Source organism: Bombus vosnesenskii, unplaced genomic scaffold (genome assembly GCF_011952255.1).
Source record: "Bombus vosnesenskii isolate JDL3184/JDL3185 unplaced genomic scaffold, Bvos_JDL3184-5_v1.1 scf7180000013264, whole genome shotgun sequence".
In the NCBI taxonomy this organism is placed as follows: Eukaryota; Metazoa; Arthropoda; class Insecta; order Hymenoptera; family Apidae; genus Bombus; species Bombus vosnesenskii.
In genome coordinates, this window is record NW_022882924.1 from 7,424,201 (window position 1) to 7,442,503 (window position 18,303).

The window sequence follows — 18,303 nt, forward strand, 5'->3', positions numbered from 1 at the left end:
TTTGTAGTTGCCATTCGCGGCATATTATGTTGGGAACGATAACTTTGAGTTTCATAGATAAATGTAGCGAATAATTGGTATAGTTTCCTAGTAGAAAATAAGGATAAGAGAATTTATTGTCTTCGCTTGTGTTTACCTTCTGGTTTCTTGTATCGTTGCCAACAAGAACTTACGTACGTGATCAAATAGTAAATCGCGTTGCGTGTAATATTGTTTCGGCGGATAAAAATTGATCTTGTAGTACTCTTGACGTTGTAAAATATTGATATCCTTAAGAAATATCCTGGTTATAATATTTTTACATACTTTAGCTCGTTTCGTTTTCAAAAAAATAAAAGATGTATAAAATCTGTTATCTTGTTTTCTTTCTGCTTTTCGTTTTCCTCCCCGTGGAGAAGGTAAGCGCGTTACAATGTCTAGCAGATGATTCCATATAACCTGCGTAGAATATGAGGACTTCCGTAAGTGAAAAATTTGTAATTTTCATATTGCAGCGTTTGTTCGGTAAAAATACTTAAATTACATGAATTTTTGAAATTAGATAAAAGGAACACGACTATAAATGATATTACTTTTTATATATTCCATATCTTTCACATTATTCTTCACTTATAATTACTATCGATTCATAAATTCATCAATTTAAAAATTTTCGCAGTCTAATTATACTCTACTTCATTGCTTCTAACCGGTATTAATCTACTCCACTCCTAAACGATCCGAATTTACCAAAAAATTAGTCGAGGTTAATGTGCGTTTTAAAAGTTTATTATGACCCCTAATAACGTCAAACTATTAGCCCTGTAGCAATTGCCAGTAATTGCCAAGAGCGAAATGTGATTTTTATTAATTGTCGGATAGGAGTGATCGTGCCCTATTTTTCTAGTAATTTGAAGCAGCTCATTAAACCGTTCCTCTACCAGCCAGTGGCTGTTAAAGTAAACGCTTGTTGATTGCAACACCGCTTGCGTAATTTCCGCTAATGCGTTATTTGGGTTAGACCATGCGTAACCACCCGACACCTGTGACTGTAATCGCAAATGAGAAAACGTATACCACAATTTTATGCCACGTAGTCAGCATTTTCGAACGGTTTGAATTAATCTAAGAATTTTTGCTCTTCCCTTGGGATCGAGAAAATATAGTTTCGATTGCTGAATAGGCGACAATACGAATTATGTTGTGGACATTCCGCTGCAAGTTACTAGACGCGCTATTATATGTAATGTCCATAATGCTTCCTGCGTTGTATCGATAAACGCGAAACTCAAGATTTCGCAGGATAATGATCAATAATTGGAAGGATTCGAGGATAGGTAATATCGTGATAAAATCTTTAATTTCAACAAACTTGTGGATAAATTTGAACTTTAATAGAAAACATTCCATGCCTTCAAAATTGAACGACGTGAGCGAATTGCAATATCAAAATTTATTAGCTTGTCCTGATATGTTAATACGAAGTAGATAATATACAACTGAATGATTGATTAATTAAGTGACGGATGATAATGCACGTAAACAATTCTGAACTCCAAATTGAATACCCTCAGTATCGTTAGAAGCTTCGATTTTGTAGAACTAGAAAAAGTGACACTGTCGCTCCCGAACTTCAACAAGTCTCGTATCCTTGCTATCTTGATATTACCGAAGTGGTATCTCGTTTATTATCAAAGTGATTGATGAGAACGTTAAGTAGAAATCCTAACAACGTTTGTTTGTGCTTGTTCGTTAGCTATAATCCTGGCTTAACGTGACTTTAAATTTTCATTATCAAGTAGCTAACGATAGAAGTTTCAGTGTACTTGCATGATTAACGAATGATTAACACGTTGAGACACATCGAAACCTGTTAGTTAAATAATAATTACGTTCCGTGGGAAACAATCGATTCGGCCGCGATTTGTATTATTCAAACTATCGGTTTGAGTTGTTTCGGAATATTAGAGACGCTGTTTCAACTTCACACCACGTATACTTCCTTAAACTATAATCAACTAAAATTTTGGTGACTTTAACGTCTACGTGATGTCTATATCAGACAAATATTAGATTTTGCAAATTAATATAGATAAAAGGACTTTTATTAGAATTTTAGTTATATGTTCGTTATAGATTTTCGCAGGAGCAAGTATTAAATTCTTCTAACTGTCGAAATTGCAGTCTTGTTGCAGTAGGGTCAAATAAATCGATACAGAATTGTCGAAAATCGGGTCATGGGTGAAACTATACTATAGCAGCTTTGTATTCTGCATGCATGCATTCATTATTTGAGAGGCATGGATGTTGTGGTCGGGAACGTGAAGAAGAGAAAGATTTCCGTCACGATTAACCCTCTCAAGAATTTATTAAATTAAAAAAATATATGTCAAGGAAGAGGAAAAATTTGCTCATTAATTAAATACTTTTATTTATGAGAAATGGGAAAGCTAATACCTTTTGATATACAATTTCTCATTAATACATATTTTTATCGTAAACGTGTTTGATTATTGTTTTCGTTCGCGTCAATAATACGATCTTACGATCGAAACAAATAACTCGCGTGAGAAGATCGTACATCTCAAATCGAAACACGATTACATAGTATTCCTCATTAGGATAACAAAGGACGTTATTTTCCAAATTTTCGTGACTCTTTATGCATACAGTAGGTGTAGTGTTCGGTTGGCTTGGAATCGTATTTAGCTCGATTGCATTGTAAACTGACATCGTAGTGCTTGTGCATTGATAGCTGTATTGAAGGGAGTTATGTAGATAATGCAAGCATGATTTCAAGATATACACGCGCTTTCGAGTGTTGAGCGTGCATAATTGACCGAAAGGTGTAGTCTATTCGTGCTAGTTGCTCTTTTGTTAAGAATAGTGGACCGTGCAAAGTCTATAACACGGATGAAACTTGGCAGCTTTAAAAACTCTAGTACTTTATTTTGGCCTATTATTTGCTTAAAGACTGACAGAAATAAATATTTAGCATTTTCATTCTTATTTCTTGGATCGAGAATACGTATGTAAACACGCAACAGTGAAAAGCTATACAAAAAAATATTTGTATTAGTATCGATCGATATATGGACGCACGATATACAGGATGTTTATAAATATTATGTAGAAATTGCTTGTAAGGTCAATTATAGATGCAAAGACAATGTGAAGAGTTGATACACACAAATGAAGCTTAGCTTTCTAGTTATTCGGAATTTAATTTTGCGCTGGAGATGTTTATACGTATGCAGCCGCAACCTACTTTACGACAGCGTACACATTTGACCAACCGACAGGGAATGTTCAATGATGTACTACAATGTCATTCATCCAGCGAGATACTTCAATGAAGAATGTTTGAAATTCGTACACACAGACGACGTACTTCTATCAATTTCGATACGATTCACTGCACCGAAATTTTACAATAGTATAGCAGATATAGAGAATTCGAATAGAATTTGTATAGTTTTCATATAGATTCACATGATCGGAGAAGATAAATGACTGTACCACAGATGAACAGATAAAAAGTACAAACAACAATTCCAGATTTTTTAAATTTGCCTTAGTAGAAAATTTATTCATCAAACGAAATATTAATTTAATAAACATCAGCTTAACGAATAATTGATTCTTACATATATTTCTTATTCTGCTTTCGGTATTCTCTATATTGTATTAATACTTATAAAGATTCTAACACTTTCTTCGTCGTTTATGGATTTATAAAATAAAGCTTTTATTATATATTAAATACAAGATCATTAACATTTACTTCGTTCTTTATGAATTTATTAACAACTATCTTAAGGATCCTTATAGGATAGCATATCAATCTTTACATTCTGCGAGACAAATACACGTTACGTACAAGACTTCGTAAACTAATTATCAGTTTTACGATCTTTCTGATGCATTTCATTTCGTTTCCAAATATTGTTTCCGAACTATAGTGCCTACATTAAACAGGCAAAAAGTTAGGGGAACCATACGAAAAGTATATGGGAAGAACGTGCATTTAATTCAATGAACTAACAACATATTTAAAATTCATTCAAGAAAACGAGAGTGTTGATAATATTAATATAGTCTTTGTTGAATTTTAATTAGGTTATTCTGCTATATACTTAAGTACGTAGCGATAGTGAAAAGAATCATCTTCTTTAAGCACTCCATGAGCCGCAATTATTTGAGAATCTGAACACTTTCCAAGATACGGCATTGTAACGTAAATTAATTTTATCCGGCGGTCAGTTTACGTAAAGTGAACATTATATGTATTTGCATGAGATTCCAGTAGCTTCGTTGTATTTTCCTTTCCTATTTTTTCTTATGTTCGCATTTCCTTCTTTTTTGAATATTAAAATTCTAGCCTGCGGTATTCGTTTTAATCCACAGTGATTTACACCGCATAAATATCATAACAATTTTATAAAAAATAATATATTATCTCTAGAAATTACAAATTATTCGATTACCCTAGTTGACGTAAAATTCTAAAATTCTAAAAGGAGAGTCTATGACTTATAATTTATTCTCTGTTACTGAGTGTCTACTCATACCCAACCAAATTCGCATATACTTAATAAATTTCAAACTTGATTTTCTCAAAAACCAAGTGTCATATGTACAAATTTTTGTGTTGTATTTTTGACTTGTTTCATCACTTGCAATTAAAATCACCCTTTTGTAGATTGTATCATAGTTACTGAGACAACTTGTTGTTACTATTATAATGTTATTATTACGCAATGCGATAAATGCTTGTCGCAACATATTTACAGAACGCTGTCCCACATAGCAGCGAGCAATAGACAATGTTCTGAAATTTATTAAATATTTATCAACTAATATAATATTAGTTCAAAGGTCGTGCAATACTGCTTCGTCGTAGTGAATTTAAACAATCTTTTTAATTACGTACCCATTACAATACAATACAATAAGTTGCAAATTTAATTGTTGTGACCTTAAAATCCGGGACTTTTACGTAAGAAAATTAAAACAATTCCAATGCCCGAAAAGGGAAAAAATAAAAATTCAGAGTATCTACATACGTAGAGCAAAGGCGAAAGATTTTGCGTAGAAAAGTAAACCGAAGTAAAGCAAAAACAAGCCATTTCACGTTTGAATTTTAGTTTCATCGTGCAGAACTAATCCAAAGCTACATTTGAACTCTAATTTTACCTCGTAAAATATTTTCCAACAGTCCTGTGCAAAGGGACGAGAGGTCATTAACGAAGATTTTTTTGGGCGATTTCCTGGTTTTCACATGCGTATACACAAACTGGCAGTATAACGAATGTAGACATACAGTCAACAATCCTCGCTCGATGTATGCATCCGATGAATTCGTAGAGCATATCAATTTGTAACGAGAACCAAATGTTCTCAAACTCACAATTAAACAATTTTTTTTCTACCGCGTTAAAATTATATAAATTCCTTCGAAATAGGTGAAATATTTCTCATAGTCACATCCTGAAGATTCGAAAGTGACAAAGCATTTATACGTCGCAAACAGCGAAAAAGTCACGTTCGTATCGTAAAGTTGGTCTGTATCGAGAATTTTAACGTACAGCAATTTTGCATAATTTACGCGCGATAAATTTTTCATAGATGCACGACCTCGAGTGTTCCTCAAGCTCTTGCAGGTTTTTGGAAGAAAAAGAAAAAAAGAAAAAAAAAAAAAGGGAAGAAATCGACGGAGGTCTGACAAAAATTTCTTTCAAGATTCCCGCTTATATGATGAAATTGCTGGAAGGGTCAAATTGAGTTGTACGAGAAATCCAATTTTACGCGTGCTCTCATCTGAATACGATCGTTTTGTATTGTTTCTTCTTTCTTCTTTTCCTTCACTGTTCGCTGTTTTTTAAATCAGTTATGCAAATCAACGCAGGGGGATCGTTTGCATATAACGTTTTCACATCGATACGAAGCGTTTGCACGTTAAACTGGAATAGAGTGGTAATTTTGTCACCGATCTGATCTCGATAGGCGGATAGTGTTATACAAATTACAATTTGAACATTGACTTTCAAGCGTTTCGTGGATTTGCTGATACTATTCGACCGTTGCTACTGAATTTGTAACTGTGAACCAAATTCTGGTAGCTCGGTGATTTGTCGATATCTTTTATTTTCTATGGAAATATGCGAATTAGAAATATGTGAAAAAAGAAGATTTCACTCCAATAGACTAGAAATATTGTAAATTACTACAATTCACACGCTGCAAGTATATTCTCATCGATATGCTTAATTAGCATAGGAATGCCAATTAAATCTTATCACTTTTCATAATCAATAATCAAGCATGTTAATAAATTGATAACAAAAGACAGTATATATGTGTATAGCTATTCCTATATACATCTCATTAAATGTATCGTATGCTGCGTATTTAATAAAATGTAAGAGGAATTAGTTATTTGGTTTCGGTGCAATTTTCGTTGGATCATCCAATTGGATGAATAAAGAAACTATCTAAGCTTAACTTCCATAAAATATATGATTTGTCCACACCTCTCAGGCCGAAATTTAAAATAATATCAAAAGAAAAATTAAAAGTGTAAGGAATTTAATTAAATTTTATTAAAATTCCCCTTCTTATAATGAAATTTTTTTACTGAATATTTTGCTCACTTTCGAAGCGAATGAAAATGATTCTTCTTTTTATTTTAATAAATTTTCGATAAGTACTATTATACATGTATATTAGACATATGTATTATTACATATGATAATAAAAATTACACGCGTCGGCGTATCTGATTTAATAGTAAGTATTAAACAAATTTTCTATCATTTGATTTTAATAAAATATTCTAGCTCGCATAATTTCACATGAAAATAAAATTGTACTAAAATATATTTTATTTAACTTTTATTGCAGTAAAATATTCGAATAATATTTAATATATTTGACTGTTGAGTAAATGTTTCATTTGATAAAACAGTCGAATATTTGTGTTGCAAGTAAAACATATGCATCAAGTTGTTTATGAAATAATATGAACTCGAATATGAAACCGCAATTGTTGGAAACAGCAAATTCAAATAAAGGTGCACGTATCGTCACGAGGACAGACAAAGGATTCAGTTACGTTTAAAAATCAGATTTATTCGAATGAATTTCTCTTTGATGATTATTCCTCGTCAATTCTCCGTTATGTTTGGTTTCGCCATAAATAACAATACGATTTGTTTATGTCATGCGTTAATATATCATAAAATGTTATTAGTATATACTAAGTATTAGTTAGAAATTAATTAGAAAAAGCACTATTCTTAATTTAATTCACGCTCTAAAGTCAACATTTTATTTTGTCGAAAGTTGCTTCGCGACTACATTCATTTTTTTATTTTTAATCTCCTGTTTCATGTTGCATTAATGTATAAAAGCCGTCGATACCATCTATTCTTGTGTCAAAAATCCATTAGTCGATACATTTCAGAACATTCGTACGTTTTGAATTTCTATATACATTTCTACCCCCTCTTTTTTACATTATGATTCTGGACAATTTACTTTATCCAACGATTTAAATTTACGTTTTTCGAGGAAGCTATGCTTATAAAGAACTGTTCTTATTTTCGAACATAAAGGAAGTTGGTGGAAAAAAAGATTTCCTTCCTCGTAGCATGGTCTCGGTACCTCATTCCTCGTACCCTGGTAGCCTCGCTTTACTATGCAGTATAAAACATCAACTTACCATTCTCGATTATCACCCTGCTGTCTTAAAGTGGCTTCTGTTTTGCAAGCATTATCCCGGATCCGAAGAAAAAAGTGAACCGTTACTTGAAAGCTTCTCTTCAAGTTGGTACACCTATACATATAAATAATTCACGAAATTACATTCATGGCTGTATCTAGCCGCTTCAATTTTAGCTGCACGATATTTCGCAAAGTATACTCTAACCTTTTTATCTTTGCTGTTATATTTTTATCTACCGAACGAATAAAATTATCGTATCTTAATATACTATTAAATTCTCCAGATATTAAATATAGTAATCAATTATCATTGACTAAAATTATGTTTGATTAATAAGCTCTTTCTACAGAAATTTTATTTTCTATTTTTGATTCATTTTTCATATACATTCAGAATCCTGTACAAATTTATTATCCAACCTACGATTATCTTATATATTCAATAATTCAAACATTTGACCCTCATCGATCCTCCGTATAAATTTGACATGTTAAGATGAATCTACGAAAGCAAAATGTCTTGCAGATTGCTTCAGCATTTGTGAAAGACACGAACAATTTTATAGTTGAATGTATATTGGGGTTGGTCTGTTAACGTAGTGTCAGTTTGATAAATTTATTATAAAATAAATTAATTTAAAAATATGGAAGATAATAAAAGATAAAATAAAGGAGTAATGTAGTCTATCTATGTAATTTCATCTCGTTTAATGTATTAAGAAGAATAATTATCGAATTGACAATCAGAATTCTCAACGATATTAGTTTATTAGTCAGTACAATCAGAGCATAATATTAAAATGAGAAATAAACTATACCTATATCAAAAGGAAAGCAAATTTCCATCTTCAAATAATAACAAGGATGTCTTGCATATGAATTGGTCAATTTCCATAATACGACTCGTTTCTATTTAATTCTCAATATGAAAGGGTCAAGCGAAGGCTGTTTAGCATGTTACAATATCGATCTAAATCAAGGGGCTAACGAGTGTTTGATTAAAAAAAAAAAAATAGAGTTATAAATGTTGCTTGAAAATATTTAAAAGCAATTCGACATGTACTTGTCATTTTTAAGAAAAACGAATATTGCACGGTTTGCACTTGATATTCTGTGAAAGTTTATGCACGCAGTTTCTAAACAATTCCTTTAAGATGCGAGTATTGATAAAACGTCAATTTGTATAAGAACGTCATGAACAGAAAAGAACTGTGATAGAAAAGATATTCGATGCACACATACAATACATGATATACGGTTAGAGTGTGTTTAGTGTACGATAAACGAATCGAGAATGTAGTAAAGTAGAACGAAATCGAGAAAGGTCAATTGAACGACCTGGAACATTTAACATCCCCTTCGATAATATTTCCTTCCTTTCTTACAACAACTGGATTTAGAAAAATTTAATCTCTCTCTTATATCGTTGTATTATCGATGTTCTACTATCTATATATACTGTATATTACATATATGTATTTAGTACATTACGATGGAATAAAGAAAGGAGATATAAAGCATCGATTACAAAAATTCTGCAGATTACTATCCAAACGATATATTTAAAAAATAATTATTTGGGTCATATACATTATCTTTTTGAGATTATTTGTTATTTCGTTTGAATAATTTAATTAACTCAAAAACGAAGTTATCTGAGAACGATTCATTTGAATTTCACACGGAATAAAGTTACTTTCTCTATGTTATCCATGTCTTCTATGTTACTATGTTACTATGTTTAATGCGATATTTCAATGACTCATTCGATGTTAAAAATGCACTTTAACTCTATCCTATCATTTCGCAGAAAATGCAGTGAAACTTACTAATCCAATCTTGTTAAAATCACATTGTGAGACATATTCTGGGAAGAAATTCTCTAACTCGACATCCCGCGTGAAGAAAGTCAATTCGAGATATGTTGCAGTAAGCGTCAATGCGCGAGTACGAACTATGCGGAATTATACATCATTAAACCGAACATCTCTGACTAAACAGAGCCAATCGCTTGGATGGAAGAGAATCGCAACGGTTGCAACAGGAGCCCTTCGCCGGCGGGAGCTACACTAGAAATCGCTTTGCGTCTTCCAACTGGAAAATGCTGAGCCGGTAAAGGAGCCACCCACTGTGTAACATTGAACAGGAAATTCGTAACAGCCTCGGGATGTCGCGCATGCAGAACACATGGTATATACGATAAATATGTACTCGTGTTTTGTCAAGTAAAAGCTATCTTTTCAAATATTACCAGGCTGAAGAGTCGACGGTTTCACGGTTTCCTGAAATGCGAATATCTCAGCCGTGGGCATCGTATTCGAGTGGAAATCCGCTACTTTTGAAGCAACGTTTTGAAGGATGCGCGAGTCAAATAGGTAACCACCGTAAAACGTCTAATTCATTCTCAAACGTCCGCAGATGATTTCACATCTGACGCTGCTCCATCTCGCGTTATTTTGAAGCAATTCGAATTCGCTCTCGCGATCTTCGCACGTGACACGATTTTTCAATGCGTAGCTTGCTCTTCTCGACGTACCAATCGTTGCATTTGAGGATTCTCTGGATTAGTTGGTATATAAGTGGTACTTTTTGTACAGTATATTGTTTTTTTTTTTTTTTTTACCGACTAAGAAGAGTAGAGAAGATATAAACTGGAAAAATATTTCCAAATTGCGGTTTATATCATAGTACCAGTTTTAGTTTGATATTCTTCTTTGTGGTATATATATATATACCAGATAGTACAATATATGTACGTATGGGAAAATAAATGGAAAAATAATATTGTAGATCGATAAAAATCTCATATAGACCAGCCACGGTAAAGTCGTACAGTGTGCCAGACGTGCTTCGCCTTTAAAATCGAATAATACTATTATTATAGATTTGGACAGGTTTACGAAGTCTTAGATAAAACAAAACCTAACATGTAAATATTCTGTATAACATTACTGATTTATTTATTAATTTTCTACTCACTTTTAAATAGGGATGATAGAGATAGCGTAATAGGTATCAGTGGAACTCCATTTGTGTGAACTCGTCGAAGAACAAACAGTTCGTGGAACTGGAGTTCATACATATAATAATAGGAGTTCACCGATTCTCCCTGCTATCTATGATTTCTCATTCGAATAATAGGAATTCGTGTTCAGATAAGTGGATTCAATTGGCAGGAGTTTAGTTAATCGGACACTAACTAAAATTTCGTACTAATGAATAGAATTCAGATACACGGTGTTCTACCGTAATCAATAATAACGATACAAGACAATCGGTGATCTTAATATCTGTAATCGTGTTTCTTTAATACGAAAATGTTTTATGAAATTAAGAGCCTGATTGCACTAATGCAAAAACTGATATCTCTAAGAGATGAGAGAAAAGACTCTAATCACAAATATATTGACCCAGAAGATATTAGTGGGAAGAAAGTTTGTTCTGATTCCTGTACCTTCGATTATTCGATGATCCGTATTTACGTGTTTGTATAATCAATCAAATGACGAATGATTAATTAGTCGCATAATGCGAAGAGCTGAATTGCGTGATTGAAAGAGTCATATTTGCACGCGAATCTATCTGTATGCATAGTAAATGGTGGGAAAATGTGCCATTAATACCATCTGTGATAGTATTTCGTAATTCTTATGATAATATTTCATATCATTTACATGAAACAATTACCGAAGTCCTGAATAAAATGAAATTAAGCTCATTCTATCTCATGATGAATATTTTCCATTTAATGTCCATCAGGATTCGTAATTATCGTGTAACCGTCATTTTCTATAACATTTTCACTTTAGAGAAACTTTTAATTACAACTACTATTAATTTAGGACCGCGTCACGGTTCTTGCAATTTATTTTTAAACTAAAAAAACATTCGTTTTTATTCAAAACATTTTGCCTTATTGCGAAAATTAATGAAGAAATAAATACTCGTTCAAACCACAACGATCGAAGTTAATGAAACTGGCTGCTTTAAAGAAACAAATTAATAAAATTACAAAACCACGAACGCTCTTACCAATTAACAAAATAAATATCAGTTCGAAACATTGGATAGCAAATTTTGAGAATCGATGTAGACTGTAGGAGCTGAGGATTTCAGGTTTCACAGGAAATTTCACGTCATTGCCAAACTTCTATTCATGCTTGGGCATTAAGGGGAGTATCGTTCGTTCGTTCTCTAAAGAAGAGCAGGCCAAAGGTACAATGTAAGAGAGGTGGAGTTATTTTCAGAAAACGTTGGTAGTTTCAATCAGCATCATTTGAAGCGGAAGGCATTAGACTCCCTCTCATAGACTGCTAAGGAACGAGACGCAGAAATGGAGACAAACAATAGCATTTCATAGAGTTTACGTAACATGTTGGATGCATTTCAAGTCTGCATTCGAATTCAGAAGCATTTCTATTCACCTTCGACATTTATCTATGTCAATATAGAAAATAACAATTTCGGGGATATATTTGCCAGGAAGCTCTGAAAATAAATATGTATATTCAACCTTGTTTTTCAAGGTTCAGACGGTATTAATTGTACCAGAGCCATTTCTGATAGATGCCAGTTTAATTCATGTTATTTTACTATTTTATTAGTTTAATTTTGTTATTCCACTACTTCGGAACACGAGTTCACTCTTACGCCTGAATGCATGGCAGCGTAAACGAGAAATAACATTTGATGAAATACGTTGAATAAATTCAGGCATAATCTAAGAATCTCATCTTTAGAAAAATATACATCCACTAAATATTAAAGTTAATAATTCCGGTAAATTCAATATGTTCTATTATATCGCTTTAGCTGATCCTCTCGACACGCGATTGCTTTAGATATACAATAGACTATACTTGTCATTTCATGATACACTCGCTGTCACTTCCAGGTCGAACACTCCCGTCGATCATGTCACGTGGTGCAATTTCGTCTCGTTTTGAACAAGTTTACATTCCGTTAACTTTACACTACGGAGATGAAGAACAAAAGCGGAAGATATCGACAGCAGAAAATTGTTTTAAAGAATAAACGCAAAAAACGAATGGCAAAATATTTACACGCTTCTACCATTCTACGTCATGTATATATTTTTAAAATTTCAAAGAAATTCTTGACCCGCTTATGTAAGTGATACTTTAAAAGATTAATGGAATTAATAGGAATAAAAAGATATTTTTTGGCAAGCTCCTTACGATTAATATTAAATTTAGTTTCCATAGCTGAATTCTTGCTTCATTGTTCATTAAAATGTCTCACTTACAATATAACGTAATTCATATGATAGTAATTTAAATTTATAGCGTTTAATATCAATTATTATTAACCATTTCCGATAATAGAAATTAATAGGTTCGTTGATCACTGCATTGTTTCACATTTAGTCATATAATTTCTCTAGGATTATATTGTTTCACAACATATCTCATTTTAGGTATCCCCAAATATTGAACCATTATACAGATGTCCGTAATTACGTATCTATCTATTGTAGCTGAAAATTCACAATTGTATATATATGTAGGAATCTTTATACTAGATCTAACTGTAATTTAAGATTTTCGCTGACGCGTGTATTCATACGTTGTCATACATTCGAACTTCTTTCTTTGCTATCACAAAAATATCAGAAACTACAATAATTTCAAAATCAAATTAAACGATATATACATATTTTCTTGTATGATATATAATATATAATATAACATGTATATATGAAAATGTAAATGGAATAAAACAATATTGCAGATCAGTACAAATATCATATAAGCCGGCCACAGTAGAATCGACCAGTCTTTGTCAGACGTGCTTCGATTTTAAACCGAATATTGCCATTATTATAAATTTCCTATTGTACTTATGTCACAATCCAAATTAACGATAAATATGAAAATAACATTAAATTACTTAAATTAATTCAATGCAAAATTTATGCGTTTTTGCAACAGAGAAATAATTTTTTGGATTTTTCTGATATATGCGTCGTTTACCATTTAAAACTGTAAAGAATCACGCGTCTCGCAATATTATTATTGTACTATTCACTTTATAACAAAAATTATACGTAGACAGAAGAAGAAGTCATATTTGAGTTGGACAAATTAAAAGTAAAGCAGAATGTGGAAACAAGTCCTTTGTCAAACAAACTCCTGCAGGTTTAATTTATTTCAATTTGCTAGTGCAAGGTGAGTGCGTTGCGTAATTAAGCTCGTAATGCACAGTAACGCGGAACCACGTGCTCTCTCTCCGATTAATTTCTTCATTAATTTAACACGAGAATGCGTAGCAAATTAAGGAGATCTTGATTTTTTCCTAGAAGCTTTACACAGCGGTCTAAGAGAAAACATGTGCTTTAAATAACGCGTTTAATTCGTTTCTATTTCCTTATTACTATTTCTCTCGTACTGAAAGAATTCAGAGTTTTTAATAGAATTTAATGAAAGAAATCGATAGGTTAAACGTTTGGTATCGAAATGTCAAACTTTGGTATAACATCAATTTCTCAACGCACACGTAGTATTCTTTATTATCTTTTGCTATGATGGTTTTTCTCAAACAATTTACTTTCAATGTGAAGACCATACAGGAAGAATACAAGTCATAGTCATTCACATGTGTGAAGCATGACGTATATGTTATGTATGTATATATTCATATGTTCTTGTCATGTTCCATATCATCAAACTTATATAGAAACATTTTCCAGCTGTTGTGGCTGTGATTCAACTACTTACGTTTATTAAGTATTACTATAAGAAAACATACACGCGAAGAAAATTACATTATACAACAGAAAATATCGACGTTTAGCATTTATATCGATCGAAAAGTGTACAAGGAAAGAATACGATAAATCAAATTTTCTACGGGAGAACGAGTTTAGCACATTTAAAGATATTAAGATATTATTTGTCTAAATTAAAAAATTCAGCTGGATCGAAAGAGGTTTTCACATTTGTAATTATTTTATATTTTTAGACATTAAAGTAGAATTAATAAAAGTGCACTTATCATGTCTTTTCTGTGATTTTAAGGTAGAAATTTTGAAACACGGAAAGGGATCAATAATTTCTCTAATTTTATTTTTTGGCTTATCCTCTCGCTGAATCTCATATCCTTTTATAACTATATCGGAGAAGATAGTTGCCAAGCTATTGGCATTGTGTTATCACGTCGTAAAATTCTAGGAAAGGTAGGAAAGTTAGAGAGTGGAAATAAGATCTTGAATTGTAAGTATTCTCAATCAACGTAGATTTAGAAACTCGTGCGAGATAAGTTGCAGCTGTTGAAAGTGTTCGACGTTCTATTGATCAAACTTTGGTAACATAGGTACTTCCGAAATCTAATTTATCAAGTATTTAATTATCATCTATTTCTGCTGGCCTACAATTGAACTCGACTAAAGCTTGACGTATATTGCTTGATATATTTTACAGTACGTATTTTAGGAAACTGTTATACAATCGTATTAATAAATATTTGATAAATCTTTAACATATCGACTGATTTAATAAACAGTTAACATATCGATTCGATAAACAATTTGAATCAAGAAGTGTATACTATCTAGTGATATATTTAATATCATCATAATGAGTAAACGAATTAAGTTTCTAGTGTTTATATTGCAAACAAATATTGTAATTATGTAATTACACCCTTGACCTATCAGCGACAATTTTCTTCTCATCGATAAACTGAACTGTGTGAAAAACTAGGACACCAAAATTAGTCGTTGCTTTGCTCGACTAAATTATCCACCGATTTCTTCTTTCCCGATTTAAATACGGTAATATTCAATAAAAGGATTCTATTTGTACTTCCAAAGTGGTTATGTTTTGCTCTGACGTCTTTGCTCCGTGATCAAGTATTCATGCGCCTGTAACTTAAACGGTAGGGTTACAATTGGGAAGAGATTGTTGGACACAAACCCAATTGCAAGAAATATTCAGTCAGAAATATTTTTTCGGAACTAGTGAATAATATAACATCGTCGAAATCCAACCAGTTAACCAAAGATGGCTCGTTACAAGAATATTTCGAACGCGAATATTCTTTCGAAATCGACTAATCAGAGATATTATAATAACAATACGTGTATTTTTTTATTAGTTATATAATTAATCTTCTATAATATGCTGATATTTCTTTTTTTACTTTTAACGTCTTCCATTACATTCAGAGTATATTGCATGTTTCATACTTGAATGAAGACGTTGAAAATGACAGGATTACTACCATGACCGTGTTCGGGTAGATATCTCTCCGGTTAACAGATTCAATTTATTATCAATAAATCGTGTTCTACTGATTGACGCAATCGTCGTTTTCGCTCTGATAATCGGTTTGTCCGGGACGTCGCCGCATATCTGGTGGAACATAAATCGCATTCCTAATGACCAGGCCCGTATCGCTAATGCTGCTTCACGTGCATCATCCTTTTAAATCTTCCTCGCGATGCAGTTAACAACGGCAATTTATTATCATCGTCGTGATCGTTACGCTTTAAGTTTATGAGAGCAACAACGCGCCGTGATAACTTTCCCCGAATATTTGTGAAATATACGCTTGATAACGTATTTCAAGAGTAACGTGCAACAATATTACACTTTTATCCGAAATGTAGAAAACTGCAACTAATTTGCACTGAAATGTAAAGTTCAAATTACACGTACGTGTTGATAAGGAAAACGTTTTAAAAATAGAGAATCGTGCTTCGATGTTGAATCACACGTGAACTAAAACTATTTTTAATGATTTGAATAATAATTTCAGTGTCGCCGAAAGTTTTGATGAACTCATGGCGTTACCTTAAAATATCGATTATTATAGTCTGCATTCGCCCGAAACAAATTTTCTGTATCTGATTTATTTATTTTATTTACTTTGACGAAGAAACATTTCCACAACACCTATGATATTAATGTAACATATCGGCTGTAGTAATATCCATTCGCGTAAAATAAATCTCGTTTATCTGAGTTAACGGTTGCTTGATTTTCGTGTATTTTCTATTTATACACGTGTAACACACTAAAACATAATACACGAACGAATTTTATGATATATATGAATAAATTTTCAACATAAAACGTTGCAGATAAAACTGTAGTGAATTTTGGGTCACTAAAGCAGAGTAAGACATCATTAAAGTTTATGTATCATAATATTAGAATGTGTCACTACATTAAGGAAGTATGTGCATCTTTAAATGCGAACATGTTCATTTTGTGCGTATTATAAGGAGGTTTTAAATATCTTATCTTCTGAAATATTCAATGTCCTCGGTAACTGATCCCAAACGTTTCGTGTCTCTGAAAATTTCTTCCCAAGACTTCCTTGGAAATTCGTTTCTTTCTAGCAGGACATGGAACATTCCAATCACGTCGCTGGTCTTTTAATTATGCAACAAAGGAAACAGTTGCCGCACAAAAGCTACGTTTTCCTTGGCAAAATGACTAGTGGATATTTATATCAAATTTTACGACAGTCTAGGATGATGTTAATTACCAGCGAGACTGACCTAAACTGAAACGTTCTAAAAACTTTGCGAGCTTTAAAGTTCTCCATAAAACCTCTCTGAAAAAGGGCATTGTCCTCTCGCAAAACATCATCGTATATCATCAAGTATGTACATGTTTTCGATAGAATTTTTTATCTTACAAAAACATATTTTACACGCGCTTTCTAAGTTTCGAACTATTACTCATCATAAAACATCCAGTTTCATAGAAAGAAAGATAGATGATAAAACACGTTTACCTCACGATATTTACACCAGCTACATAAACTAGCGGCGAACATTTCTCGTCAAACTACGAAAAAGTACATTATATAGGCAAATAAATTGCACAGAAGAAACGATAAATTATTTTCCGTTCAGACAAGCTTCCAATCGATGGACGCGGCAATTAGTTGCGGAGTCGTTTTGTTTCTCAACTTCGATAGAACTTGTACCAAGAATTTCGGTACAGGGAACGGAAATACTTCGTGTTACGAGAGATTAGTCCGCAGTAATTCGATTGTCGTTTATTTACGTCCACTTAAGACCACGTGCTTAAAATCACCGTGAAACGCTTTCAAGAATCAACCGGTAATTTGCTCGCAACCATAAAAGGACATGAAATGGTAAATACGAGGTCTCTAGTTTACGATTTTCTGATTGAATTTTTAAGAAACGATAGAAAAATGATTCGTTCCATTGGTCGACTGTAACGTGCGAGCTTGGATCATTCGAACGTATCGATAATTTTTCAATTTATCTTAATCTATGTATGTTCAAGTAGTTACTTCAAGAAAAACTCTACACCTTTCCTTTTGTATACCTGTGACCTGGACATCGCTGTTACGAAGAAAAAAGAATTTAGTGAAGCAAAAAATTTACGAACAAGGAGAGCACAACAAAACATATTACTGTGCTCTTGAATATAAATTTTGTTTTGGGTTACAGATAGATTTCTATTGCTGTTTCTTGTAACCTTCAGCTAGAGCTACATACCAAGGTTAACTTTTTTGGTAATATCCTTTGCTATAAATGTACGAACGTGCTCACTATCATATTCTATTGTATTGTAACACTGAAAGAGTGAGGATCTG

At 32.5% G+C, this 18,303-nt stretch overlaps 1 protein-coding gene across 5 annotated transcripts in view; it reads right to left on the reverse strand.

Annotated features, from left to right (window-relative positions):
- LOC117237407 (tyramine receptor 1-like) overlaps positions 1-18,303 on the reverse strand; it is a 100,360-nt gene that overhangs the window by 42,389 nt on the left and 39,668 nt on the right. For 2 of the 5 annotated variants that reach the window (XM_033501338.1, XM_033501346.1), the window contains exon 2: positions 7,703-7,816. The exons of 2 other annotated variants lie outside the window; for them this stretch is intronic. The gene's annotated coding sequence lies outside the window, so the exon portion shown is untranslated. Of the gene's footprint in view, positions 1-5,175; positions 5,197-7,702; positions 7,817-18,303 lie in introns of those variants that run through there. One more of the 5 variants, XM_033501365.1, reaches the window with a different exon arrangement.